This window comes from Macrobrachium nipponense, chromosome 5 (assembly GCF_015104395.2).
Source record: "Macrobrachium nipponense isolate FS-2020 chromosome 5, ASM1510439v2, whole genome shotgun sequence".
NCBI lineage: Eukaryota > Metazoa > Arthropoda > Malacostraca > Decapoda > Palaemonidae > Macrobrachium > Macrobrachium nipponense.
The window spans coordinates 128,772,410-128,798,790 of record NC_061107.1 but is presented as its reverse complement, the minus strand read 5'-3'; the positions used below and the strand labels follow the sequence as shown (position 1 = coordinate 128,798,790).

Here is a 26,381-nt window from a genome sequence, read left to right as displayed (position 1 = left end):
TGCCAAATGCAATGTTTATCATCATCAGACATTAAGCTTTAAATTAGGTAAAGCTGGCTCATTTGTGCTATTGAATGAATATATTAAGTATTTCGAAATGTACTGATCAATTTCAAAGTGATTTAAAGTTTCTGTGTTAATATTTTAGCTCCGTTCCCCCCTTACGAATGATTATTCCTTTCCTTTGTCTGCTCTCACACAGATTTTATTGATATGATATCGTGTTTTATTGTTAACTTTCCGTAAATTTCACAGTTCGCCTGACTGCTTCTGTTACCAAATGTCTCTGACAAAATACCTTTAACACTTCTCGTTTTTAAGAAAAACGTGCCGTAACTAGTACCTCTTACTAAAAATAATAATGAATCTCTTAATTCTTTATAAATTTTAACTTTGGTACAAACGAAAAAACATTTTTACATCCAAATATTTTAACAGTAACACTATAATATATATATATATATATATATATATATATATATATATATATATATATATATATTTGAAAAGCCAGACTTATAATAGTTGCTGGTGAATGTATGTATTTTGAGTTATGTCAACAATATTTGCGATGAAAATGAACAACATTTTGATTCAAAGAAAATAGGATATTTCTAATGATACAGGTCTTATATCACTTTGATGAAATGTCTCACGTCTTACACAGAATCGCAACCCAAATCTTCGCTATGAGAACAAAGTTGTCAGTAACTATTTTTGCTTATTTTTCTTGTGACACAGTTACTTTAAATGTCCAAGGGAAACTGACCTAAAACTAAATACCAAAATTCTCTGAATATGAATGAATTTGTAAAATGATATGGTTGAAATGAGTTATTTTATAAATATAATTACGAACATCATTCTTTCCTTCCGCATTATTTTTTTTTTTTTTTTCACGTTTTCCCCCCATCAGAAATTCTTCGCTTCTCCAGCAAAGACTACAGTAGTCGTCGAAGCAAATTGAAAGTTAAGTGAAATCTCACTTAGGTTTTGCAGGATACTTGTTCTTCTGCTTTTCGGATTCAATTTTAAATCACTGCATAGTAAATTTGAGGGCTTTTTTTCCATTGCGTTGGTAAGCATCGGCTATAACGAAAAGGTTTTCAGTTAAAGTCTCTTTCTATGGAACCATACAAGTCTGTGTAATTAAAGCTTTAACCATAAAGTGACGCACAAACAACTATGGTATTTGTGAAAGATTTTAATACCATCAGATCTTTCAAAACCATCTTTAAAATTAACAAAACTTTACGAGAAAGCATTTGCCATGGGGTTCAAGGTTGTCATGACATCATTGGAACCACCAGAGTCGCTTGACTTTAAGTTCTCTGTGTTGTTCTTCCGTCGTCAGCCATCTTATTTTGTTGTAAAACTGATGTTCATCTTTATTGTACCGAACGTAAGACTCGTTCAGGTGTATAAGTAAGTCATACATACTTGGTTTAAAGCAGTATATAGATCTACTTTGCAAATAAAGAAAAGAGCAGTCTTAGACTTCAAAGGCTTCTAACCAGCTAGATGCCTTATCCCAAACCCCAAGGGTTAAGTTGTTTTCACAGCAAAAAAACCAAACTGCATGATGTTTGTCTTACACACACAAGGCGTATCAGAGTGCTGGGCCACTGAAATTCTTGGTTAGCCTAAGGTGGTGTAGGCTAGCCATTACCATCTGCTAAAGTTTACAGGTAGATGCATATCATAGGCATAGCTAAATCCATTGAGTACTAAACCCTTCCGATGCTAGGTAGATTGCACAAGGAAGTTTCAAATAAAACGCTTACCTTAAGAAATGTATAGGACGTTGATAGGTAACTTAGTAAATATTTTCATTGTTGTGATTCTAGCAGGAGACGAACAGACTATCGGAATTTGATGGTGGTATGGTGAAGAATGAAAGGTGTGCTGCATGCCAAAAGTTTTTGCTAACCATAACCCATTAGGTTAAACGGAACCTTAGCAATTTTAGTAGTATTGCCATGATTAGAATACCTGATACTCAGCTATGGGATAAGTAAAATTTATGACATGACGTTTCATAAACTGAGACGTTCAACTGTACAACAGGGATAACACGATCATATAGCAATACATGACTTACTAATGCCAGGAATTTAGTTTAAAACAGTTCATAAAACTTACCAGCAAATAAGTGTTGATAAAACAGAAAAGTACAGACTCGAAAGGGTTCTAATTTAATGCTTTATACTACCAACTGCTATGGGTTAAGTCTTTTTCATAGCAAAAAAACAAAATTACATGATATTTAAGGTGCCATACACACACAAGACATATCAAAGTAACAGTTCATTGAAATTCTAGGTTAGCTAAGATAGCCTTGGCAAGCCTTTACTATATGCTGAAATTCACGGGTAGCTGCATAGGCATAAGTCCATTGAGTTCTAAGAAATATATATATATACAGGACTTGATAGGAAATTCGGTAAATATTTTCATTGTTTAAGTTTAACAGGAGATAGATGGACTGTCTGAGTTTGGTTGTGGTACTGGTGAATAAGGGAAGGTATGATGCATAACGTAAGTTTGCGTAAACCATAATCAGTTAGGCTGGATGGAACCTTAGCTGTTTTAGTAGTACAATTATTTATATATTTAGAATACCTGATCCTGAGCTGTTTGGATACGATAAAATTTGTAACATGACATTTCATTAACTGACACTCAGCTGCACAACACGAAAACTTCATTGCATATAGCAGTGCTCGACTTACTAATGCCAGGGCATTTTATTGTGTAATTAAACCATGTCATTGATGAAATTCATGGCAAATAATAGATAATATCATGCAATCGGGATTCCAAGCGTTTTGTTGATTTTTTTTTTTTAACACTACTTGCAGCTCTGTTTAGGTGAACGTAATTGAAACTGAATCACGTTGGATGCATTTTAAGAGGTTTCCATTAAATGGCTAACGCTGATCTTGCGTTTCACATTTTACTAGACATATTGTGGTAATTCTAAACAATAGTTCCGCACGAACTGCAAGGAACGTAACCGCGGATACGACATATACTAGGGATTGGGGCGTCCAATGTATTTCGCCGTGTTTACTACTGGCCCCTGGGGGTTAATTACAGTCGTCCGAATAAATATTATTTAAAATTCTTGCTCAGGAGGTCCAACTGGGTATTGTTTTACCACAGTTCCAACTCTTTCTATAATAATTATAGTATCATAGATGCATTTTGCATAAAAAATTATTAAGCTTTGTCTCTGTACACTTTTTGGGGAAATTCACCATATGCGAGATATGAATGGTTATAGAATCCTTATTCTCGAAAAATTTCCAAGTGTTTTGTTTACATTTTTATCACAGTTTGTGCTCTGATGCGAATTTGTTTTTGTTTGGAACTGCATTGTGGTTCTGATGCGAATTTTTTTCCTCTTAAAATTGCATTGTGGGTAGTTACATATTATGTCTAGGAGTCACGTGACCTGGTGAAAATCTAAATCTGACAGCTCTGAGCAGCTGAGCTGTCAGCCATGCTGCCATATGCGCTTGTCATTTGGTTGAAGTCTCTCATAGAGCTATGTCTCTGTGTTCATCCTGTAATTTTGATTATTTTCGGTTAATTCATGATTTTTATGAAAATGAAACACGGTGCATTGAATTTTTAAGAGAACATGGAGTGCTACCTGTAGCAGTACAGTGTGGAAAGCCCTGTCAATCCAGAAAGGATAAAAACGTTTGGGCTGTACCTACCTATGTTTTAGACAAAAGACATAAAAAGAGAAAATATTGTAATTTTACTGTAAGTGATCGGAAAGGCACATTTTTAGATAGTTAAATTGCCGGTATGGAAGTTGATGATTTTTCTTTGTCAGTTTTTGAGTGAATTTTGGAAACATCGCCCAATTGTTAATTATTTAAATATTTCATCAAAGACCAGTGTTGATTGGAGAAGTTTCTGTAGTGAGGTGAATCAGTTTTGGTACAATAATCAGGAGCCCATCGGTGGTGTTGATGTTGAAGTGGAAATTGATGAAACACTAATTACGCATAGTAAATACCATAAAGGTTGTTTGGTGGTAAAGAGAGAACATCAAAAAAATTCTTTGTTGAGGCATTAATTGATCCTGGTGCTCACAATCGGAAAAGTGATACTTTAATTCCTTTAATTAGTTGCTACATTAAACCAGGCTCTATTATTTACAGTGACTCGTGGCGAGTTTATAGGTAATAAAATCAGTGAGTGGATACACTCATTTTCAAGTAAACCACACAGAAAATTTTGTTGATCCCAATAGATAATCCTAACATTCACACTCAAAATATTGAACGGTTGTGGCGAGATATTAAGTTGTGGATTAAAAGGCCTGGTATTAAAAAAGACTATTTGAAACAATACCTTGCTAGGTATTTATTTATTAAGCACTACCAGGATTCAGTTTTGCACCTTTTTACTTGAAGCTGCTAAACTGTATCCACCTTTAAGTGACACTCAGCCACCATCACCACCTAAGGAATCCTTTCCTGATGACGACGACGACGACGACACTGTAGATGAGCCACAACCTTCTTGTTCAGAATATACCTAAACCATCAGAACGTTTGTGTCCATCCAATTAAGGTAAATTTATAATTGTATTTCAATTAGTATTGTAACATAATATACGTCCTAGGTTAGGTTAGGTGTCCTAGGTTAGGTTAGGTTGGTTTGATCTGGTTAGGTCATTTGAACACTATCGGGGTTGGGAGGGTACGGGGGCAGAGCCCCCAGTCAGGGCACCGTTTCCTAGGTTAGGTTAGGTGTCCTAGGTTAGGTTAGGTATCCTGGGTTAGGTTAGGTTGGTTTGATCTGTAGGTGCTCCTTATTCATTAATTCAAATGCTGTTTTGTATCCATGGTGATTTACCCCACCCCAAAACTCCGCATTCCCAAAGGGTCCCACTGCATAGATAAACCGCAACTGCCATAGTCTAGGCTGCCCCAAAATCTTAAGTTAAATTTATGTACATACAAAAATGTTTTAATAGTGAACCACCAAACGAGGAACTTACATTTTCTTGTCCATAGTTATAAGAAAATAAGGCAATACCTTAGTATTGCTTAAGGCGTAGAATACCTATGAGTTGATTTTCAGTTTTTACCTCTGCATTGTCATAGCACTCAGAATAAAAGAAACGTCTTTAATTTTTACTTGAAAAACTTGATATTTTCAAACCAAGAGTATTGTAGGCAAGGACTGCCAACAAATTTTGAAAGTTTTTTCATATGTTTATCCGTAAATGTCGGTGTGTGGACAACGCTGAAAATTGATTAGTGACTGCCTTATTTTGTCCTGAGTTTCACCAGCTAGACCTAAACGGGATTTGGGAATTCAGGCATAGCTTGAAAAAGCTGACTTCAGTTCTTAGTCATTTTGCATTTGGTGTAGATTTATACTCTTGTTCTGTGGATTATTTCCTCTGATTTTTTTTAGCAACTTTTGAAGAGTTCTGACTTTAATTTCGATAAACGAGTCCTATAAAGGTACTGGAACCCTTCAATGTCCCAGATTATGGGTACCACAGAGGGAATCGGGGTTTTTGGGTTGGGGAAAGTACATGAGTTAAATTCAAGGATGTTCCCAAGCATCTTCATGATATACTGCTTCAAGTTATAATTTAATTACCCCATTGATATTTTTAAAGTTATGTTATGTATTAGGTATTTTAGGGCCTAGTGACTTTGGTTTAGTAGTGAGGCCTCACCAACCAAGTAAAGACCTTCGTAGGTTAGGTTCGGTAAGGTGTGATTGGATCAGATTGCATTCGTATTAATTTTAAGTTAGTCCCATAGATTAATTTAAGAGATGGCTTCAGGTTAAACACTTCTTGTATTTCACTTGTTTTGTCTCGTCCCCTACCCGGAAACCGTACTTTCCCCCTGTGGTCCCTTCACAATTGCAGGATATGAGGGGCCATTAACCTCTCTGTAAAACTTCAAGTATATTACAGAATAATTGTCAACAATATTCAAAGCAGACATTATTATACATTTGAAAATCATATTTTCAACTCCATAATTCAATGATTGTTAAAGTAAAAATTTAATTTTTGTGAGTGTGCTTTGAATAGTTTGGTAGGTAGTTATTAATTAACAAATTATGAACCCCTTTTAAATTACGAGCATGTGGAACTATATTCGAATACAGGGTTTTGGAATGGGAAAAACATAGAATCGGTGAAATACTGGGAAGCATTTCAACAGTAGCCTAACTTTGAATTGTGCTTAAAATTAATGGTCACTACATAATCATGGATCTGTGTTGACTATTATAACTAATGTTCAACTTAGAATGGAAAAAATAGTCATATGGTAATACTTACTGTTCAGTCCAGAGAGCTCACAAAAAGGTAATTTGTTTTCTAGACAAAGGGAAAATTTGGGTATCAATTTCTAAAGGGAAATTCCGAATTGTTTTGTGAAAGCCATGTACTATAGACAAAAGTGTCAACTGGACCACAAACATATGATTGAAATCCGTGACTGAAATTGTTTGAACTTGAAAGTTCACAGATTCAGTCAAGGAAAAAGGAAGGGGATAAATTTACAAATTCTGCCTAAAAAAATGTGGACTGGTAACTATGTATTCTGGAAGAATGGTTAGTGTTAGAGGATTAATTGTTGTATGTATGTTGCAAGATTTACTACTTCAAATCTAAGAGTATCTTCAACAGTGGTATTCAAACCTTTAATATCAGAGTAAAGCTTAGTTTCTCTTTCAGTAGTTTTAACAATTTAGTTCCTTGCATTGCGCAATAAACACTAATGCCAAGGATTTGTTGATTCCACCCAGTTATCATAAACTGTAACTTCAAGGTTTTATTGTAGTGTCTTACCGAACAATTATAGAGCCGTGATTTCCACGAGCGGCAGGATACTAAATTCAAATTTAGCGCGTCGGCGTCGCCAACACTGGTGGTGATGACGTCATCTCCCTCCACTCGCGGGAGAACCAGGTACAACTGCCCAGGTGAATCCAATTCTTTTCCTGCCGGCGTCCGGTGAACATCGGTGGTCGGTACGGTTGGATGACTTTGCTTCGCTTTTTTCTTGTGGATTTGATCTTCGGAATTGGTGAAGTACTCTTTTTTGGCGTTGTTGTTATTTTGCTTTTTATTTAGGCGTTGCCATGTCGGATTCTAGTCCGTCGGGAGTTAGGTTTTGCATCTCAGGATGTAAAACTAGGTTATCCAAGTTAGAGTATGATTCTCACACTAAATGTGTTAAGTGTAGGGGACAGGTTTGTTCAGCAGATCGAACATGTAACGAGTGTAGTGATTGGACTGATTCTCAATGGAAGTTTTTTAGTTCATACTCGGAGAAATTAGCTAAAGACAGAATTAGAAAAGCAGCGCTTAGGGAAAGTAGACTTAGCTCTGCTTCGTCTTGCGATGCATCTGTTCCTTCTGTTTCTCCTCAAATTGTTATGTCTCCTTTAACTACACCTCCTATTCCTCCTACTAATCCCACTTCTCCGGCTTCCCGTGTAGTTTCTTCCGACACCATTGCCAGTCTGGAATCGAGGTTAGATCAGAAATTTTCGGTACTAGCGAATACGGTTTTGCAACTTGGTAATTCAGTTAAGACGTTTTTGGAGAAAGCGGCTTCAGGTAAGAGTGTAGTTGAGGGTGCGTCTGTCTGTCCTGACACGTCTCCTAGACAAAGGTCACTGTCCAGCTCCCCCGCACCGGGGAGAAGACATACCGGAAGTCCAAGGGAGTCGATCGGGATTTGCCCACAGACAGGCGCCTCTCTTGTTGAGCCTGTTGCGCCTCAACAGGGCTCGGTTAAGCGTTGGAAAGGTGTTGCGGTCAGACGCCTTTCAAATGATTCAAGCGATTCGTCTCCGGTCGCGCGGCGCATACTTGGCGAGATTACGCCCGTATTTCGCGTCCCTTAAAGAGGCGTTCAGGCGCCGATTCTTCGCCTCCTCCAGTCAAGCGGTATAAGGAGCCTGAGAGTAGGGTTGCGCCTCGGCCGTTAGCGGCTCGTTCGTCGCCTCAATCTGTGCCTTTTTCGGCTCCATCTACTAGTAGAGATTGTGGTTTTAGCGCTGTAGCTAGCAGTTCTAAGGGTGTTTCTTTAGGCGCTTTTTCGTCTGTTACGCCTGATGCGCCTGTTTCGCCTCGAATTTCGGCGGCTCCGAGCGAGGCGCAAGTAGTTTTTCTGCCTCCTGCTGAACATTTAGGATCTTCCAAGCCTACGTTAACTGTTTTTGATTCGTCTCTGGCGCCTTTGCGCAAGCAGTTAGAGATGTTAACCAACTGGATGAATGAGTCCAAGGGTGGTTCGAAACCTTCAGATCCGGTTGTAGTTCCGTCTACTTCTTCGGCGGTATCGGAGAATGAAGAAGAAGTAGAGGAGGAGGATTCACATCACCTCTCGTGTTATTCACGTCTCCTTAGATTTCTTCTGGTATCTTATCCAGATTATTTTGAGAAAGCGGCTCCGCGCTCCCCAACTTCGACTTTTTTGATGAGGAGGAAAACTTCAGACCCTCTCCTCCCAAAACTTGTTCTATCTAAAGCGGTTAGACATTCGTTGAAAGAGACGGAGAAATGGATGTCTATGAAAAGAGACTTAGGAAGGCTCTTTTTGCTTACCCTCCCTCTAAGTTGCTTCGTAAGAGGTATAGGTTTTATGTAACTGGGGAAGCTCCTTCTCTGGGAGTTTCTGCCTCCTCCCAGGGAGACTTCTCCAGTTTAATCGACTCCTCTAGAAGATCTGCTTTCGCCGCAGCGAAAGTTTTCTTTACAGCGCCTGAGTTGGACCACGTTGTAAAGAATCAATTTAAACTTTTGGAAGTCTTTAGCTTCCTTGATTGGACTATTGGCGCTTTAGCGGCCAAGATCGAAGACTGTCCTTCTCTTTCTCAGGAGTTAGCGGAGGATTGGATTGGTGTTCTGTCCTGTGCGGACAAATCCATTAGGGATGGATGTGATGAGTTAGCTTCGCTCATCGCCTTTGGTACCCTTAAGAAAAGGCAACTTTGGTGCTCCTTTGCTTCTAAAAGGGTTACGTCCCAACAGAAGTCTGCTCTCTTGTTTGCTCCTTTTGTGAAAGATAACCTCTTTCCAGACGATGTAGTGTTGTCAATTTCGTCTGCGCTAGATAAGAAATCTACTTCGGATTTACTGGCACAGTCTACTAAGAGACCTAAAGCTCCTGTGGAGACTGTTCCTTCGGTTTCTCCTCTGGCCCAAGCGCCTTTTCGAGGGAGAAAAACCCAAGCGCTTCTTTCGGCCGAAGTCGAATTTGCGACCTCAGTCTAAGGCCTCGGCCAAGGTTAACAAACCTTCCAAATGAAAGCTCGGTTCTTCATGCACCAGTGGGAGCCAGGCTGGCTCTGTTTTGGGAGGAATGGGAAAACAAAAAAAGAGGAGCAGAAGCCTGGGTAGTGCAAGTACTCAAGTTCGGCTATCGTATTCCTCTCGTTTCACCTCCCTCGCTCTCACCTGTGCCAATTCCATTCCAGGCATACTCTCCGGGCTCAGACAAATTTCTGGCGCTAGCCGCAGAAGTGGAAGCGCTTTTTCTCAAAGAAGCGATAGAACAGATAGAAGGGGATTTTCCTCCAGGCTTTTACAATCGCCTTTTTGTAGTTCCCAAGTCATCAGGGGGCTGGAGGCCGGTTTTGGATGTGAGCGCCCTGAACTTGCATGTCCAGAAAACAAAATTTCATATGGAGACCACTCGGTCGGTTCTGGAGTCCATCAGACAGGGGGATTGGATGGTCTCTCTGGACATGCAAGACGCTTATTTTCACATTCCGATACATCGCGAATCTCGGAAGTACCTGAGGTTCATGTTTGAAGGCAAGGTGTTTCAGTTTCGGGCGCTTTGCTTCGGACTAGCGACCGCTCCTCAAGTTTTCACCAGGGTTCTATCCCCGATAGGAAGCTGGCTGCACATATTAGGAGTAAGAATCTCCCTCTATCTGGACGATTGGCTTCTCCGGTCGGAATCAGAGAGTCGGTGCATGAAGGACCTTGGAACAACTCTGGATCTTGCCAGAAAGTTAGGAATTCTGGTCAACAAACAGAAGTCCCAGTTGGTTCCATCTCAGAGCATCCTTTATTTGGGGATGATTCTGAATGCTCAAGTTTTTCGGGCTTTTTCTGTCCCCGAAGAGGGTTCAAGGCTGTCTGGAGACAGTTCAGGAGTTCTTGGACAAAAAGGTAAGTTCTGCCAATCAGTGGATGAGGCTCCTGGGCAAATTGACGTCAGTGGAGAAATTTGTGACGTTGGGAAGACTGCACATGAGACCTCTGCAGTTTTTCCTGAGAGCCTCGTGGTGCAGGAAGACACAACCAGACTCGATTACCTTTCCTGTCACAGATCAAATAAAAGAGGACCTAAGGTGGTGGCTCTCTCGAGCAAGGTTGGAAGAAGGGTTAGATTTACGACCCATCCTCCCGAACCTACAGTTCTTTTCCGACGCATCGGACACAGGTTGGGGAGCCCTACTGGGAAATCAACGAACTTCAGGAGCTTGGTCGGAGAAGGAGAAGAAGTTCCACATAAATGTAAAGGAACTGTTAGCAATTTTCCTGGGGCTCAGACAGTTTCGGAGCTTAGTAGAAGGTCGAGTAGTGGCAGTGCACTCCGACAACTCCACGGCTCTCTCGTACGTGCGGAAACAGGGGGGGACTCAGTCTTTCTCTCTATACGAAGTAGCCAAGGATCTCCTCCTGTGGTCAAACGAAGCGAAGGTTCAGCTAGTCCTGAGATTTGTTCCGGGAAAGATGAACGTCCTGGCGGACGAGTTAAGTCGTCAACAGCAAGTGTTACCTCTGGAGTGGACTTTGGACAACAAGATTTGTCAGAAACTTTGGCACCTTTGGGGACGACCGTCAATAGACCTGTTCGCGACATCAAGGAACAACCGTCTTCCTCTCTTTTGTTCTCCAGTCCCAGATCCTCTAGCTTGGTCGTGGACGCAATGCTGTTGGATTGGTCGGGTCTGGAAGCTTATGCATTCCCTCCGTTCGGTCTAATAAGAGAGGTGCTGAACAAGTTCATGTCGCACACCAATGTAACACTAACGTTAATCGCTCCCTTTTGGCCCAGGAAAGAGTGGTTCCCGGACCTTCTCCAGTTGTTAGTAGACTTCCCCAGACTTCTTCCTCCAGAGAAGTGGCTTCTCAAACAACCTCACTTCAAGAGGTTCCACCAAAACTTGTCCGCTCTAGCTCTGACAGGGTTCAGACTGTCCGGAATCTTGTCAGAGCGAAAGGATTTTCAAGAAGAGCTGCAGAAGCTATCGCTCGTTGTAGGAGAGAGTCTTCTAACAAACTCTATCAAGGAAGTGGAGATCTTCAGAGAGTGGTGTAGAAGTGCTAAAGTCTCTACTCTGCGACCTCTTTAACAGAAATAGCAGATTTTCTTCTATTTCTTAGGAACTCTAAGAAACTGGCTCCTTCGACGATCAGAGGATATAGAGCCATGCTCTCTTCGGTTTTTCGACATCGAGGTTTGGATATTTCCTCCAATTCAGATCTGTCGGACCTCATTAGGTCTTTCGAAACCACTAAGCTCCCGCAAGATACAGTGGCTTGGAACTTAGATGTGGTGCTTAAGTTCCTCATGGGGCCACCGTTTGAGCCTTTGAAGTCGGCTTCACTCAGGAACTTGACTAAGAAGGCACTTTTTCTTATTGCACTAGCTTCTGCTAAGCGTGTCAGCGAATTGCACGCTATAGACAAAAGAGTCGGTTTCTCTCAAGGCAATGCTGTATTTTCGGTATCTTTGACCTTTCTAGCCAAAAATGAGAATCCTTCTAATCCTTGGCCGAGGAGTTTTGTGGTAAGGAACTTATCTGATTTGGTTGGACATGAGGAGGAAGAAAGGCTCTTATGTCCAGTCAGGGCTATTAAGCAGTATCTGTTGGCCACTAAGGGTATTAGAGGACAATCTTCTAAGCTCTGGACCTCGGTTCAAAATCCCTCTCGTCCTCTTTCTAAGAATGCTATATTGTTCTTTATTAGAGAGCTTATCAGGGAAGCTCACTCGCAGTCGAGAACGACAATCTTTCCGTTCTGAGAGTTAAGCTCACGAGGTTAGAGCAGAGGCAACTTCTTTAGCATTCAGAAAGAATTTATCTTTAGCTTCGATTCTTCAGAGCACGTTCTGGAGATCGAATTCGGTTTTTGCGAGTCATTATCTCAAAGAGATAGAAACGGTTTTCGAGAATTGTAAAACGTTAGGTCCTGTGGCGGTTTCTGGCATGGTGTTGGGAGAAACGGCACAGGGGTCGTCACCTCTATGCTAACTTTTCACCTTGAATAGGTTGTCGAGTTCAAGGGAAGCTGGGGGTACTGAGTACCTGGGATACTCACCAGTCTGTTAGGTCAGATTTTACAATGGTTGGGTATATATGTTTTTAAATCTGGTGTTGGTGACAAATGTTTTGTATGATTAAATTTCTGGTCTTAGCCCAGGGCAAGGGCAATCTTTGTTGTTACTATCCTCCGTCAGTCAGCCTTGACTCGCTTGAACTACGGAAGGATTCCACTCCTGTAGAGGCTAACTTTGGTCAAATTCCAATTCCTCTACAATAGTAAGAAGAGCACCGACCAGAGGCAGTAACAGTCTGCTGTAGCTCTCTTACAAGGTAAGGTACAACAGACACCTTGAGTGTTTACTGGTATTGCAATAAATGTAACCATTTAAAAATACTAGTGGTCCACTGAATCCCACCTTCCCAGAAATGTGTAATCAGCTCTATAATTGTTCGGTAAGACACTACAATAAAAATGAAATGTTCATTATTAAAATGAAGTTTTATTGTATACTTACCGAACAATTATGATTATACCCACCCTCCTCCCCTTAGGTGGACGGACGGGCAGAAAGAATTGGATTCACCTGGGCAGTTGTACCTGGTTCTCCCGCGAGTGGAGGGAGATGACGTCATCACCACCAGTGTTGGCGACGCCGACGCGCTAAATTTGAATTTAGTATCCTGCCGCTCGTGGAAATCACGGCTCTATAATTGTTCGGTAAGTATACAATAAAACTTCATTTTAATAATGAAAATTTCATTTTTCAAAGCATAGCTTTGTTTTGAGGCTTTATCAATATTAATTTAAAATTTTAGTTCATTATACAATGTTACTGTATGCGTTGCTGCATTTTTATTGCATCAGGTCCTAGCGACATCATATATAGAATACCTTTGATATTCAGGGCATATCTACGGATTTAGATATCATGACTGAATTATTGCAGTACTGGATTACATTTTAAGCCCTATGCATTCTTATCTAAGAGTGGGACTGTGCTATTACTGGAATATCTTTAACAAGCAAGGGTTTTATTAATTAAACTAAAGTCAGTTTATTTTTATCCATGGCATTTTTACTAAAGGAACAGTTAAGAATTTTATTAATAGATTATTTGTGTTTTCATGGATTTTTTTTTTTTTTTTTTTTTTTTTTTTTTTTTTTTTTTTTTACAGGATACATTGTCAGACCTATATCATTATTAGATTAGCTTGGGCGAGTGGTGGTTTCTTGCCATCTGTGGTCCTTACCCTAAGGTGACCCATAAGCAGGGTGACCAGATTTTGAAAATTGAAACACGGGACACTTAAATTGAAGAGGTAGTTGAACAATATAGACACAACTTATGCAAAGTTATGCATGCAGTGATGCAGGCAAAGTCCTTCTCAGCCTTCTTTATTGACTTTTCTTTGTTTTAAAGTGCATTCGTTATAGATTTTGTCACAAACAGCTGTTCATTACATGTGTCAAAGCATTAGAATATTGCAATCAAGCGTGTTTTGCAGCTTTGAAGGGTATTAATAACAAAAGTTACTTGCCATAACGAGCCATTGCTTTAAATCAGTGTCATTTAGCCACTCTTGTCTAAAAGTACATTCTCGCTTCATTTTTTGTTTTTTGCACTTTTTGTCGGACTCGGACAATGCTGCCTTATCTTTAAAAAATCAGATACACGCCTGGGTTGCCCTCATGTGCTCTTAGTCGGTACAAGAGAATGTTTAACACCGATTGATGAATCATGCAACATTCATGTTGATGCGCCTTTACATGGTATTTTGCAAAATTTTGCTAATTTTTTTTTTTAGATATTGAAAATACGGGACAAAAGGCGTCCCGGGGAGGGTCGATACAGGACACGGGACAAATGTCATAAATACGGGACAATCCCGTCAAATACGGGACGTCTGGTCACCCTGCCCATAAGTGTGGTAATGTGTTGAACGGGCTTAGGAGCCTGAGTTGGAGCTGTGAACCTGCCTAACAAACGGAGACAGACTGCCTCTGGCCTTTGATGTTTGATACATATTTACTAAATTGAAAGTCAGGACTACTGTACATGATTATGTGCTACCTTGGGAGTTTATGGTAATTGTCTTATTGTTCAAATGTGAGTTTAAGTTAGTTGTTAGGATATAAAGCTGACCAGATTCTGTACTCATGATAATTAGGTAAACTCATTACTTTTTGGTTTATTTTAAAGAACTATATTTCTGGGTTCGACCTGTGTCAGCCGGTGAAATGTTCCCATAGCACTCATTTCTAGGTATAAATAAATGCTAAATATACCAGAGAAAAAAGCCATATGGAATGCTGGAGTTACTACCCCCAGCTCGCTCACCCTCATAGGGTGTCGGTGTAGCACAGGGGCGAGTGGAAGCCACTACCACAGATACTTTACCAATTAGAAGTTTCCTCTCAAAATCCCTCTCTAAAGAGGTGCCGTTACAACGTCTACCTTCCGCTCGCTAATACTACTACCTCTGCCAGAAACCCTCATTCCTGTAATAGCACTCACCGTGTCTGCACACCGTTTTCGTTGTTCCCAGGAAGTGTTTTTTGGCGAAGCATCATGTCTTCTCACGAGCAACAAGCTTCTTCATGCAAGTTGAGTATTCCATTTATCATTTTTTAACATGTTGGGGCAACGATGCATCCAATTTTGGCCCTTATTTTAAGTCTTTTGTCCTTGTGAGCTGGTATGACGCTCTTACAACCCGCCATTTTGGGTGCATGACTGGCGGCGTGCGCAATTATTTCAGTTTTTATCTTGAGGTGTATTTTATCCACCGTTTAGCACTTCACTATATAGGCTACTGTTTTTGTATGCTTTTTCATCATCCTCGCTCCTGATGAATTCTGAGAGCCTTAATTCTACTGTTTTATCCTTACGTTATTAGCCTATTATAGGGCCCGTCTCGCTCCTGATGTATACTGAGGCTTTGTCTTTTAGGGTTTGTCTTACGTTATTAGCCTATTAGGGCCTTCGTTATCATCAGTCCCTCAGGAGCGCGTTGGTTCCCTTTTGTGCGTACGGTGATGTGCTTCATAAAGTTATGCGCGAGTATTGTGTTTTTGGCATCCTAGGCTAGCCTAGCAGTTCGCCAGTTTGTTTTTGGAGATGAAGATTCCTCTTTCTTTCGCGGTACTCATGCATGTATATTTCTAGTTTAGTTTTCGATTATAGTCTTGTATTGCTATTTGATGAGGTTGGAAGTTCTTCACGATGTCCTACCCTGGCCTATCCGACCAGACCTAGGCTAGGTTTTGAAGGGTAGGCTAGGCAGTCTCTCTATATCCCTCCACCCTTAGTAGCTCCTTTTACCGCCACCTGACCAGGCAGATATGATTGCTTGGAGGGTGGTCCAGGTCTAGAGAGTCTCTCTCTTGTCATGTTTGTAGGGCCTAGGCCTATCTTACCTGACCAGATCGGAAGATTCGATTTTGGAGGGTTGAGTTAGGTTCTAAGCGTCCTCTTTGTGACGTCCTTTTAGGAGCCATCCTAGCCTACCTGACCGGATCTGTACCGATTTTGGAGGGTTGGGCTGGAATCTTAGCTGGGTGCGGTTTTCTCTCCCCCTCCCCCTTTTTTCATCAGTACTTCCAGTAATTCCTCATCAATTATTTTATGAATTGTCTTTGTTGAGTGTAGCCTGGGCCCTTGCTCCCTTTAGGATGTCAGTTGGCCTACCATCTTCTGCCCCCTTTAGTGGAAGGCTAGTCAACGGCTTCTCGAGAAGTGGTTTTCACTGATCGGTTGAAGTGGCCAGGCGATCATGACTCGTCCACTCTCCTCCAGACACTCCCCCCCCCCCCCCCCCCCCCCCCCCCCCCCCCCATCCCCCGTCCCGGACTCGTCCCAGCACTGGTTTGTTAGCTTCCTGCCCAAGTAATCCTACTGATGAACGACAGCTAGAGCATAGAGCTCGGTCCTGGGGATTAATCGGAGGAGATTGGGGGATTAGTAGATTATGTAATCTCTTTTGGTATGTCTCCAGGCCTGTGTGTTTTCTGGCAAGGTGAGGTCTACCATCACACCCGCCAGGAGGCAATATGCCGGAATTTACGTACCACTGTTCCGCCGCTCTGTTTTCCGTACTTCTCTAGTGTTATCGCTGCTTCCCCACTTCAGTGGGGGAGGAACTGGGCTTAGAGCTGCGTTTCTAATTGACTTGGAATTGCCACTCTTCTCCGGTGCGATCAGTCTCAGGCTTAGGTTTTACCTATTTTCCCAGTTCTGCTCGTATCAGGCCAACCCCACCGGTTTTAGCTATTGTGATGACGAGATTATGGATTCTGGAGTAGGCAGAGACATTCAGAGCTTAGTATTAAGAAATTTATTATGTAGCTTCTGTTGGTATGTCTCCGGGCCTGGGTTTATTCCGGCGAAGTGTGGTCTACCATCACATGCACCAGAATGTATATACCGGAGTTCTACGTACCGTTGTTCCCGCCGCTCTGTTTTCCGTCTTCTATGTTATCGCTGCTGCCCACTCTGGTGGGGGCAGAACTGGGCTCAGAGAATGCGCCTCCAGTTGGTTAGGTATTGCTACTCTACTCCGGTGCGATCAGACTCAGGCTTAGGTTTTGCCTTGTTTCCCTGTTCTGCTCGTATCAGGCCCTCTCCGCCGATTATAGCTTTGGCGAGACATCCAGAGCTTTATAAATAACAAGTAAGTTGAAGATTATACTCTATATTACCTTTAGCTGGTTAAGTAATGTAGTTTAAGTGTACTCATACCGCCGGAATTAACTCCGCGGCATTATTTGACGATACTCATATATCTTTCCAACTTACAGATGGTTCGATGCCAGGAGGCGGGATGCCCAGCCGTCCTGTACAAGCCGTATGGGCATGAGGTTTGCCGGTCTCATGCCAGCTGCGCCATCCACTTGGAGGGACGCGCGGTCTGGCACCCGGAAGCCTGCACGGTGTGTTACGACCTTGTTAGGATCGTAACAGATGAGTCTGTAGGTAGCATACTCGCCTCATTGTTACTCTGAATTCTATGTTACACATATCGGTTGGAAAAGTCCCCGACACTGGGGAACCTGATTTGGTTATTTCTTACAGGCTGATCTGACGCTCAAGACCTCCCCAATGTCGGCCCTTAAGGCCTGGATAGGGGGGTTTGGAAGAAATGTGGGAGCCGGCCAACCCTACATGCTGTCGGAGGAGATGTGCGCCCTCCTCTACCCGAATGCCCAGGTTTCGGCAGCAGTACCGGCGGGAGTAGCGGCTTCCATCATAGAGCGAATCCGCCAGGAGACCCAAGCCCCCCTGGAGGACCAAGAGGGCTTGTGTGATGTCATTACAGAGGAGGTGGCGGCCATCAGCCTGCACCGGGAGCCTATGGCCATCGAGGAACAGGAGGAAGGTAGGGAGGTAAGTGAGGCAGGTAGTCATGGGGCTAACGTTCTCTCTTTTAGTCCAACTCCTCCTCCTCCTTCTTTTCAGGGCTTCCCTGGGAAGTCCACTACCCCTTGGAATAGGTCGGGCTTGGTAATCCCCAAGGTGAAAACCTTGAAGACGAAGTCTCTGCCGAAGGCGGGTAAACCAGCCAAGCCTTCCCCGGCAGACTCCGCCAGGTCGTCATTGGCCCCAAGCCTTCGACTTCCTCGGCCAAAGCTACTCCCCCACCCAAGGGGTCGAGAGCTACGTCTTCTAAAGCCAGACCGGCAGAGTCTGGCTTTGACCATGAGGCTTTCGCCACTCTTCTCATGCAGAAGATGAGCGAAGTAGTGGACTCGAGACTTCAATCGATGTCCACTCAACTCGCCTCAGGTCTAGAGACATCGGGACAGTCCATCATGTCTCTGACCCAGAGATTACAAGCCCAGGAGGAATTGGTGACCGGATTCCTCCACTCCGGAAACACCGCAGTCCTTTGCGGTGCCGGGCGCACCCAAGCTTCCGCCATTCGAGAATAGCAACCCATGGTGGTTGGCTCTACATGCCCCGTTTTCAGAGGGCAAGCTTACAATTGAAGGTTGCGGAACCCGACCCGTGGAAGACTATGAGTTCTTCCTGCCGGGCCTACAATTCCCCTTCCTGGGCTACGCTAGACTAGCTGAGGAAGCGTAGGTCAGGGTAGACAAGGTCCCGAAATAGACAGTTACCTACCCTAGGGATCAGGCTCAGTCGGCATGGGTCCGCACCCTCACAGAATGAGTGCGCGTCAACACCAAGTTGACGCCCTACAAAGGTTGCTATACCATGTTTGTAGCGCTGGATGACGTCCCGACTCCTTGCACGTCAAAGATTGCAGAATTGACACTGCAAGCCGGAATGGAGGACAAACCCATGCCTCAGCTAAAAGAGACAGAGGCTATCTCTTTGCTCTTTCCCAGAGATCTAGTGTGTTGGGCTGGCGCTCCGGAAACGTTCATGGTGGGCAAACTCGACCCGGAGTCTGCCTCCACACAATTCAGTGAACGTTTGCCTAGAATTCCAGACTCCATGATTAAGGCGGAATTCGAAGCAAGATGCAGGCTGAGCAGGTCAATTAACTTGGTGACTACTGCAGAGTTGACGGCTACTGTCTTTGCAGATGAGCCTCTATTCCGGGTCCTGACGAAGTCACTACTGCAGGCTTTTCAATCGGACCTGTATGATTTTATAGTGGCTAGACGAGCCTGTAGGAAGGATGTCTTTGCTAATGCCTCCATCAGGCATGAGCCGAACAAGCTCATAAAGGTGTCGATCTGGGTTGCCAACCTCTTTCCTAAGGACATAGTTAACAGCGTCCTCAGTGAGGCAGCTAGAGCTAACCAGAACCTTTGTGTCCGCTGGGGACTTCCCTTCAAAAGGAAGTTCGAGACCCCCGGACCACAGTCCAAAGGTAGGAAGAGGCCTAGGAAATATTAGCCTTTCCAGACCTCTCAGTCTCAGGCAGTAGTACAGGCAGTTCCTGTCTCCCAGATAAGCAAGCCTTCGACATCTAAGGCACAGCCACAACAGCAGTTTGTTCTGCTGCAGAGTCAACCAACTCAACAGCCTTCGAGTTCGGCTGCCCTTGTAACTTCCCCAGCTTTCAACGCCTCCTTTGAAAAACAAGGGGCGTTTCGAGGCTTTAACCCTTAAACGCCGAAGCGGTAAAAAAAAAAATGTCTCCTGTGTGCCGGAGACGTTTCAGAGTGAGCGCGGAAGCGGAAAAAATATTTTTTTCAAAAAATCATAGCGCGCTTAGTTTTGAAGATTAAGAGTTCATTTTTGGCTCCTTTTTTTGTCATTGCCTGAAGTTTAGTATGCAACCATCAGAAATTTAAAAAATTATCATTATCATATATAAATAATGCGATATATGATAGCGCAAAAACGAAATTTCATATATAATTGTATTCAAATCGCGCTACGCGCAAAACGGTTAAAGATAACAAGTTACTTTTTTTTCGTTGTAATGTACACTAGATTGCGATCATTTTGGTATATAACAAATTGTAAAACGATGAAAGCAACACAGAGAAAATATTATCACAAAATAATGCATGAATTCGTAACGCGCGGACGTAAACACATATTTTTTTCAAAAATTCACCATAAATCTAAATATTGTCCTAGAGACTTCCAATTTCTTTCAAAATGAAGACAAATATTTGAATATTACTATACTGTAAGAATATTAGCTTACAAATATCAGTTTTCGACCATTCTGACGAGTTAAAGTTGACCGAATGTCGAATTTTTTTATATATATATTTTTTTATATGCAATTATTTCGGAAATAAGAAAAGCTACAACTTTCAAATATTTTTCGTTTTATTCTACATGAAATTGCGCACATTTTCATATATAAAACTCTATGAAATGCCTAATATGAAACGGAGCAAATATTCCGAGAATGGGACTTACGCATTTCGGAGATTTGAGGCGGAGAATCCGCGCGCGGAGGGAAGGAAAGTTTTTTAAAAATTCACCATAAATTTAAATATTGTGCTAGAGACTTCGAATTTGTTTCACGATGAAGATAAATGACTGAATATTACTAGACTGTAAGAGTTTTATCTTACAATTGCATTTTTCGACCATTTTGGTAGAGTCAAATTTGACCGAATGTGGTTTTTTTTCTATTTATCGTGATTTATATGCAAATATTTCGAAAATGAGAAAAGCTACAACCTTCAACTATTTTTGTTGTATTATACATGAAATCGCGCACATTTTCATATATAAAACGTTATGTAACGGCTAATTTAAAATGGTGCAAACATTACCACAATCGCACGTATGATTTTTTCGGAAGAGTTACCGCGCGGACGTAAAGAAAATGTTATTTTTTTCATAAATTCACCATAAATCGAAATATTGTGCTAGAGACTTCCAATTTGTTGCAAAATGAAGGTAAATGCTTGAATATTACTAGAATATAAGCATTTTAGCTTACAATTGCGTTTTTTGACCATTTCGGTAGAGTCAAAATTGACCGAAGGTTGAAAATTTGTCACTTATCATTTTTTATATGAAAATATTTCAAAATTGATAAAAGCTACAACCATGGGTTGTTTTTAGTTGTATTTTGCATGAAATTGTGCACATTTTCATATACTACCTTTAGTAACGGCTAATTTAAAATGGTGCAAACATTACCACAATCGCATGTATGATTATTTTCGGAAGAATTACCGCGCGGACGTAAGGAAAAAGTTTTCTCATAAATTCACCATAAATCGAAATATTGTGCTAGAGACTTCCAATTAGTTGCAAAATTAAGTTAAATGATTTAATATTACTAAAATATAAGAGTTTTAGCTTACAATTGCGTTTTTCGACCGAAGGTTGAAATTTTGGCACTTATCGTTATTTATATGAAAATATCTCAAAACTGATAAAAGCTACAATCATGAGTATTTTTTTTTTGTATTCTACATAAAAATGCGCACATTTTCATATATAATACTCCATGTAACGGCTAATTTAAAATGGTAAAAATATGTCAAAATGACGAAATAATTTCCTAGATGTGTCACAGATACTTTTTAGTGCGGCAAGAAAGAAATTCGCGCTTGCGCGCCTGCGTAACGATTGTAAACAAAACAACACCTTGATCCGTGAACTCCCAGCATTCCCCAAGGCGCGTGATTCAAGAGTTTTCGGCTGGTAGGCCTAAAAGTATTTTTCCGCGAATTTTTAAAAAAACTTTTGTATGTCGACGTAAAATATGTCCAGTCGGCACCCGAGAGACAAAAAATGTCGACGTAAAATACGTCCAGTCGGCGTTTAAGGGTTAATAGACACGCAATCTGCAGGTGAACGGGAGATTGTACCTCTCCCAGGACCATTGGACCTTCAGTACGTGGGCCCACAGTATTGTATCGAAAGGTCTGGGGTGGAAATGGAAGAAAGGAGCTCTTCCACCAGGCAGTTTTCATCAGATTCCAACGACAGATCTTCTAGACTATGCCAAAGACCTTCTTCAAAAGAAGGCAATATAGAAAGTCAGTCACCTGAAATTTCAAGGACGTGTGTTCAGTGTACCGAAGAAGGACTCGGACAAACGAAGAGTGTTTCTGGACTTGTCCTGTCCCAACTCATACATTCAATGCGACAAGTTCCGCATGCTAACCGTCTCGCAGGTGCGGACCTTACTTCCCCACCTGTCTCAACTCATACATTCAATGCGACAAGTTGCGCATGCTGACCGTCTCGCAGGTGTGGACCTTACTTCCCCGTGGGGTCGTCACCACCTCTATCGATCTTACAGACGCTTACTATCATGTACCGATAGCAAGAAACCTCTCCATACCTAGGCTTCAAACTAGGAAAACAAGCTTACTCGTTCAGAGTCATGCCATTCGGGCTCAACATAGTGCCCAGAATATCCACCAAACTAGGAGAGACAGTAGTTCAAGAACTAAGAGCTCAGGGGATAATGTTAGTAGCTTACCTAGACGACTGGCTCATTTGGGCAACCAACGATGAGGAATGTCGCAAGGCAAAAGCCAAAGTAATAAAATTCCTAGAATACCTGGGTTTCCAGATAAACAAGGAAAAATCCCGTCTCATTCCGGCGTCTCGCTTTCAATGGTTGGGAATTCAATGGGACCTAACCACACACAAACTATCTCTTCCGCCAAAGAAGTGCAGAGAGATAGCGAAAGCTACGAGACAATTCCTCAAGAACAAATGGGCTTCTCGTCGTACCCAAGAGAATCTGAGGTTCACTTCAGTTTGCTTCAATAACAGATGTTCTGTTGAAAGCCAGACTGAAGGATATCAATCGGGTTTGGTGGAAAAGAGCCAACAAAAAGTTCAGACAAAATCTTGATTCCGCCAATATTAAAGAAAAAGACTCCGCCCATGGACGGAAGTCTGGAGTCTTTCCAAATCAGTGCCACTACAATTTCCCCCGCCGTCTCTGATAGTCCACACGGACGCCTCTCTGAGCGGATCGGGGCCTACTCCCAGTACAAGAAGGTTCAAGGAACATGGTCGAAAACATTCCGCCATTTCCACATTAATGTACTAGAGGCAATGGCCATTTTCTGACCTTGAAACGACTAGCTCCGGCCAGGAACATTCGTATCAGACTAGTCTCGGACAGCGCAGTGATAGTTCATTGCATAAACAGAGGGGGCTCCAAGTCGAGCCAAATAAATCATGTGATGATTGCAATATTTTTGCTGGCAATGAAACATCACTGGCATTTGTCAGCTACTCACCTGGCAGGAGTACAGAATGTCATTGCAGACTCACTATCCAGAACAACTCCGCTGGAGTTGGAGTGGTCCTTGGACACAAAATCATTCCATTAGATTTGCCAACAAATCCTGGGCCTTCAGGTAGACCTGTTTGCCACGGAGTCCAATCACGAACTTCTGTGTTATGTTGCTCCCAATGTGGATCCTCTGGCTCACGCCACAGATGTGATGTCCATAGACTGGAACAATTGGCAAAAGATTTACCTATTTCCGCCAATAAACCTATTGCTGAAAGTTCTACACAAACTCAGATCTTTCAGAGGACAGGTAGCATTGGTAGCACCCAACTGGCCGAAGAGCAATTGGTTTCCTCTTCTACTAGAGTTGGAACTCTGTCCCAGACGGATTCCCAACCCAAAACTGACTCAAATAGTACAAACTCGTACTGTGTCAGCTTCCTCAAGAATTCTGAATGCCCTGACTTCATGAAGTTTGCGGCACAGAAGGATGCTAGTATTGATGCACTAAACATCCTGTTCGTGGAGTCAGACAAAAGAGAATCAACACTCAGGCAGTATGATTCAGCAGTAAGGAAGCTAGCCATCTTTCTAAAAGAATCAGATGTCCAGAAGATGACTACGAATCTGGCAATTTCATTTTTTAGAACTGTTCGAAAAAGGCCTAGCTGGTAGTACCATTACTACGACTAAATCTGCCTTGAGGAAGCTATTTCAGTTTGGCTTTAATATTGATTTAACAGATTCGTACTTCTCGTCTATCCCTCGAGCATGTGCTCGTCAGAGACCAGTGGACCGTCCTCACACGGTCTCCTGGTTTTTAAATGACGTACTCAGGTTGGCCTCAGATACTGATAACGAATCATGCTCATATATAACCCTTCTCAGGAAAACATTATTTTTAATGAGTCTGGCCTCAGGCGCCAGAATATCTGAACTGTCGGCTCTCTCTAGAGAACCAAATCATATTGATTTCCTCCCGTCAGGAGAAGTTCTGCTCTCTCCAGATCAGAAATTCTTAGCAAAGAATGAAGACCCACAAAACAGGTGGTCTCCATGGAAGATTGTCCCTCTCCCACAGGACCCATCATTATGTCCTATTGTTACATTAAAATCTTATCTGGGCAGAACTTCTAAAAGGTCTTCAGGTCCTCTTTTTATTAGAGAGAAAGGTGGAACCATTTCCTTGAAGGCAATCAGACAACAAATTCTTTATTTTATTAAACAAGCCAATCTGGATTCAGTCCCTCATGTCCATGACATCCAGGCAGTGGCTACCTCAGTTAATTATTTTCATAATATGAACTTTGAGGATCTTAAAAAATATACGGGTTGGAAATCCCCGACAATATTTAAACGCCACTATCTGAAAAATTAGAGACCCTTAAATATTCGGCAGTGGCTGCAGGGAGCATTGTCTCCCCTGATACAGCCTAGATATGTAACTATATCACTCTGTATTCATTAATTTTGCTATTATTTATCTTTTGGTACTCACTCTCGCCTACCTGCCTCGCTTGTAATCCCTGCCTTTCTGCCTTATGTTCCGGATTGGATTGCTCATCAACCCACTCCTGGACATGTACATAGTTCATTATTATATTTGTTTTTATGTTCATTACCTGTTGTTTTTTCCCAGGATAGTATGGATTTGGTTGTATTAGGTGCTTTTTCTACCATTTGTAATTTGCTATTCTTACCTTGGTTATTAAAACAATAATTTTAAGAAAATGTTTTTATTTTCATAAAAAAAATTTTTGGTTTACCAATCTTGTATGGCCAGTTCTCTGCTACTATTTCACCGGCCGACACAGGTCGAACCCAGAAAAGGGATTTTGACAAAGGAAAAATCTATTTCTAGGGGAAGACCTGTGTCGCCCGGTGAACTCATCCCTCTCTTTTCGTTTTTCCCCACCCTTTAGCTGGCCCAAGCTTGGGTGCGTATTTCAGGAATGAGGGTTTCTGGCAGAGGTAGTAGTAGTAGCGAGCGGAAGGTAGACGTTGTAACGGCACCTCTCTAGAGAGGGATTTTGAGAGGAGACTTCTAATTGGCAAAGTATCTGTGGCAGTGGCTTCCACTCGCCCCTGTGCTATACCGACACCCTATGAGGGTGAGCGAGCTGGGGTTAGTAACTCCAGGATTCCATATGGCTTTTTTTCTCTGGTATATTTAGCATTTATTTATACCTAGAAATGAGTGCTATAGGAACATTTCACCGGGCGACACAGGTCTTCCCCCAAAAATAGATTTTTCCTTTGTCAAAATCCCTTTTATTGGTGATTTGTGTGTGAAGTAATCGTAACAGTTTTCAAATTAAGTTTTTTTTTCACTAACTTTAAAGCGCTGAGAGTCCGACCATGGTTACATCAAGGCCTGAGTAATAATTGTATCCCCACTCCTTTTCCTCTTAGAATGGTTAGCTTCAAAGGATGTTAAACAAAACTGCTGGCTTCTCAGATTTTCATAATGGGACAAGGTTACTGGTCCAATACTGTTTCTACCCAGGTTTAGACCATCCACAGTTACTGCAAAAGTCACTGCTCAGGTTATCAGGTGACACCATAGATTTTCCACTTGACGTTCACAGATTTTTCTCTCGTTAGGGATTATAATTATAACTGATAAAATTTGGATAGAGTTAAGTTTCAGTATTATGCAAGTATTCATTTACCAGGGTCACTACAGAGCCTACAGACATAAAGTTGAGCCGAGTTTAGTTTTGCCCCTTGTTATTTCCAAGTTGGAATTGTAGGAGTCTTCATCGTGAGAGTTAGTTCACTGTGGTTCAGGATATACTACTACTTATTGACTAAACGTGCTGCTGCTTTGATATCAGCTACCTGGTGGCTAATATGATTCAGGATTCATAGATCCAGTAGCTCAGTATTATTCAGGGTACGTCATTTTTCAGACATTTCTAATTTAATTTCTGGGCTTGGCCCGTGTCGCTCCGTGAAATAGGTTCCTTTAGCACTATTTCTAAGGTAAAATATTGTTATAATACCAGAGAACAGCTAAATTGGAAATGCCAGATTGTTCTGGCTCGCTCACCTTTATTAAAAGGTGTCGGTATGGTTTCTGGGGCGAGTGAAACCACTACCACAGGTCCTTTTCCATTTAGCCTCTCCCTACATCAAAAAACCTCAAAAAGAGAGGAGCCGACCTAAGGCTCACTATCTGCTACCGTGTAGCTAGCGCCTCTGACGCCATTCCTTTAATAGCACTGCTACGCTGCACACACGTTTTATTTTGCTGTGTTGCGTTTCTCACTTTTTTTTAACTTTATTTCACCATGGATCATCAATCTGCTTCTGCATCAAAGTTAAGTACTGCTATTATAGTTGACACTATTTAGGGGCTGCCCTTGGCATGTTTAACCGAATTATTTAGGTTTTTATGAGTCGGCGACCCATGCGGCGCCGGCCCCGAGCCA

At 41.9% G+C, this 26,381-nt stretch overlaps 1 long non-coding RNA gene across 1 annotated transcript in view; it reads left to right on the top strand.

Annotated features, from left to right (window-relative positions):
* The first annotated feature begins 4,363 nt into the window (after positions 1 to 4,363).
* The window catches only part of LOC135215643 (uncharacterized), a 103,316-nt gene continuing 81,298 nt past the window's right edge, over positions 4,364 to 26,381 (top strand). The window contains exon 1 of the long non-coding RNA XR_010314745.1: positions 4,364 to 4,593. This is a non-coding gene — a long non-coding RNA (uncharacterized LOC135215643). The remainder of the gene's footprint in view (positions 4,594 to 26,381) is intronic.